The following is a 4,237-nucleotide window of genomic DNA, read 5'->3' as shown; positions in this document are numbered from 1 at the left end:
GTTTCCAATGTGCAACTTAGTAAAAACTGGACAGTCCTGTAACTCTGAATCTTGGGGCCACTTAAAGCTGTTGGCCCACTGACCAGAGTGTGCCAGGTCTAACGGATAACCCGGGGCCAGCATTCAAGCATTTCTAAGTAAGCAGTAAAACTTTGCTTCTTCTCTGTGGAGGTCATGTGTGAGGAGGTATAACACAAACAGAAACAGGAACACTAGAGGATCGATTTCTCCGTTTGAGTTCCAGAGTCTGATGGCTCTGAGAACAAATGACTATGAACTTTGACATGCTTGGAGTTATAAAGGAACGTGGACACTAAAGCAGTGACCTTTTATTTGGCCTTCTTATTTTCAGTGCCGTGGACTTCAGCATGTTTTGGTCGAACTTTTAGGGAAACTTTTGTTTAATATACTGAAAAGTAACAAATGCTATAAAAACACTTTTTGTTGTGTTTATTAAATACCAACAAAGGGAGTCAAAAGCTAATAGCTAGAAATGTTCCTCAGAGGTTTTGCATCTTAAATACTATTACTTAAGGATCTTTTGTTACAGAGGTACGAATCAGATGGAATCAAGGCAGGGCAACTGAAACAGGCTGCATGCCGGTTGTCATCATTTCTTTAGGGATTAATAAAGTATTTTGATTCTGATTCTGAAGAGGCTTTGAAATATAGGGACTCTGGGGGTGAAAAATTGGAACTGGAATTGATGTGTGTTAAGTTTGTAGTCTGCAATCTTTTGTAACAGAAAAGAAGAGTCTGGTGAGAGCTGGTTCAAAAGACAGAGTATATTGCATAAGCTGAGATGATGGGAGGCAGGTGAGTGGGCTTGGAGCCAGGAGGAGAGACCATGTGTGCTCTTCTTATTTCTCAGATTGTACATCCTCAGTTCCTTTCCTCATCTCCTCTCCACATGTATTTGCCACTCCCCCATTGGATACAAATGGATGAGATAGGAAGGAGAGGAGTCAAGATAATGGGCGTGGACGCCAAAAGACATTCTCGCTTTGATGTCATGGACATTGTTTTATTCCAGTCCACTGCTACAGGGCTGGACTGGTAATCAAGAGAGAGAGAGACAGAGAGGGGTAATGATGGGTCACAAGGATAAAAAATAGATGATTTTTTGTCCAGTCCAGCCCTGACTGCATTTTGTGATGAAAAAATTATCATAACACAAATGGATGAAATAGTTGATTATTCTAAATATCTAACAGCCTACAACTTATGAATGGAAAAAGAATACTCATTAAAGACACCAGGAAGTCTTCCAGTGGCCAGTTTAGCAACAGCTTTTTACAGACTTGTTTTATGCCACATGAAATACAGTGTTAATTGTATCTTTTTACTATATCACTTTGGATTTTATCATATAGAAGTTATATTAAATCCAGTTTTTATGAGTTCAAGGAAACTTTCCCGTTTTAGAAGATAAATAGTGGACAGACAAACATCTTTAATGACAATGTGCCCGTAGCTTCTAAAGAGAGTGAAAATGTAAGGAAAGCCTGCAGAATTGCATTTGTCACAGCTTAACAGGGTTACTACTACTACTACATGTGCAGTCTAAGTAAATACCGAGAACCATCGTCAACATACATTTCTCAGTGTTATGAAAGCACTTTAGTAACTGGTGTTTAAATGTCAGGTCTCAAGCAACTGAAGCAACATGACTTAAGCAAATCTACCTCCCACATGGATTTTTGACTTGAGCCATTTTTTTGCTTAATGAGAGCCTCAGTTCCTCTGAACTCACAGTCCAGTTCCAGCAGCCAAATAACATTCTTAACTTAAAAATACACAGTTGTGCCTCAGCATCACAGGTGAAACGTATTTATGCTTCTAAGTTATCTAAGTTTGCTGTTTAATTTTTGTGAGCATTTCAGGATATTTGATGAGAGCCATCTGCTTATTAGGACACCTCCTTGAAACAGCCCAAGCCCATCCATTCCCTCCTAAGCTCCCCCGTTAACCAATAATTCTTCTTTTTCTCTCTAAGCTCAGCACAAACCCTTCCCTGCTGCTGAATTCTCCCAAATCACTTTATCCACCCATATCTGTCCACACACAGGGAAGCCACCCCTCACCCTCGCTCCCAGGCTGATTCCAGTTTATTCCCATTCAGCTGCATTAGCATACAGATGTTAGACTGAAAACGGAAAGCAGGGACACACAAAGGGGCTTCGTGACCAGGAGGGGCGGGAGGGATTGAGGGGCTGCACAGGGATGGCCCTTGGCCTTTTTAAGGTCTTGCAGATACAGTGGGGCAAAAAAGTATTTAGTCAGCCACCGATTGTGCAAGTTCCCCCACCTAAAATGATGACAGAGGTCAGTAATTTGCACCAGAGGTACACTTCAACTGTGAGAGACAGAATGTGGAAAAAAAAAAATCCATGAATCCACATGGTAGGATTTGTAAAGAATTTATTCGTAAATCAGGGTGGCAAATAAGTATTTGGTCAATAACAAAAATACAACTCAATACTTTGTAACATAACCTTTGTTGGCAATAACAGAGGTCAAACGTTTACTATCGGTCTTTACCAGGTTTGCACACACAGTAGCTGGTATTTTGGCCCATTCCTCCATGCAGATCTTCTCGAGAGCAGTGATGTTTTGGGGCTGTCGCCGAGCAACACGGACTTTCAACTCCCGCCACAGATTTTCTATGGGGTTGAGGTCTGGAGACTGGCTAGGCCACTCCAGGACTTTCAAATGCTTCTTACGGAGCCACTCCTTTGTTGCCCGGGCGGTGTGTTTTGGATCATTGTCATGTTGGAAGACCCAGCCTCGTTTCATCTTCAAAGTTCTCACTGATGGAAGGAGGTTTTGGCTCAAAATCTCACGATACATGGCCCCATTCATTCTGTCCTTAACACGGATCAGTCGTCCTGTCCCCTTGGCAGAAAAACAGCCCCATAGCATGATGTTTCCACCCCCATGCTTCACAGTAGGTATGGTGTTCTTGGGATGCAACTCAGTATTCTTCGTCCTCCAAACACGACGAGTTGAGTTTATACCAAAAAGTTCTACTTTGGTTTCATCTGACCACATGACATTCTCCCAATCCTCTGCTGTATCATCCATGTGCTCTCTGGCAAACTTCAGACGGGCCTGGACATGCACTGGCTTCAGCAGCGGAACACGTCTGGCACTGCGGGATTTGATTCCCTGCCGTTGTAGTGTGTTACTGATGGTGACCTTTGTTACTTTGGTCCCAGCTCTCTGCAGGTCATTCACCAGGTCCCCCCGTGTGGTTCTGGGATCTTTGCTCACCGTTCTCATGATCATTTTGACCCCACGGGATGAGATCTTGCGTGGAGCCCCAGATCGAGGGAGATTATCAGTGGTCTTGTATGTCTTCCATTTTCTGATGATTGCTCCCACAGTTGATTTTTTCACACCAAGCTGCTTGCCTATTGTAGATTCACTCTTCCCAGTCTGGTGCAGGTCTACAATACTTTTCCTGGTGTCCTTCGAGAGCTCTTTGGTCTTGGCCATGGCGGAGTTTGGAGTCTGACTGTTTGAGGCTGTGGACAGGTGTCTTTTATACAGATGATGAGTTCAAACAGGTGCCATTCATACAGGTAACGAGTGGGGGACAGAAAAACGTCTTACAGAAGACGTTACAGGTCTGTGAGAGCCAGAGATTTTCCATGTTTGAGGTGACCAAATACTTATTTGCCACCCTGATTTACGGATAAATTCTTTACAAATCCTACCATGTGAATTCATGGATTTTTTTTCACATTCTGTCTCTCACAGTTGACGTGTACCTCTGGTGCAAATTACTGACCTCTGTCATCATTGTAAGTGGGGGAACTTGCGCAATCGGTGGCTGACTAAATACTTTTTTGCCCCACTGTATATGTATGTATATGTGTATGTACATATGTATATGTATATAGATAGATACACATATAATTAATACATTAAAAAACATATTGATTACTAGATAGTGGAAAGGGGGTGGGATTGAATAAGCGCATGCTTCCTCCTGCTCCTTTTTGAACATGAAAGTTATTCGTAGTTGTGGGTGCTCGTTTTCCTTCTGTTTTGCTTTGTTCGTTTGTCTCTTTTTATTTTCATGTTGTTTAACTTCTTCAACATATTCAAAATAAAGATTCAATCAATCAATCAATCAATCAATCAATCAATCAATCAATCAATCAATCCTAGCAATGCTAGGTAAATCTTTATTCAATTCAATTCAATTCAATTCAATTCAATTCAATTCAAT

Source organism: Rhamphochromis sp. 'chilingali' (assembly GCF_963969265.1).
Source record: "Rhamphochromis sp. 'chilingali' genome assembly, chromosome: 8".
Taxonomy (NCBI): Eukaryota; Metazoa; Chordata; class Actinopteri; order Cichliformes; family Cichlidae; genus Rhamphochromis; species Rhamphochromis sp. 'chilingali'.
This window is presented reverse-complemented; position numbering follows the sequence as displayed.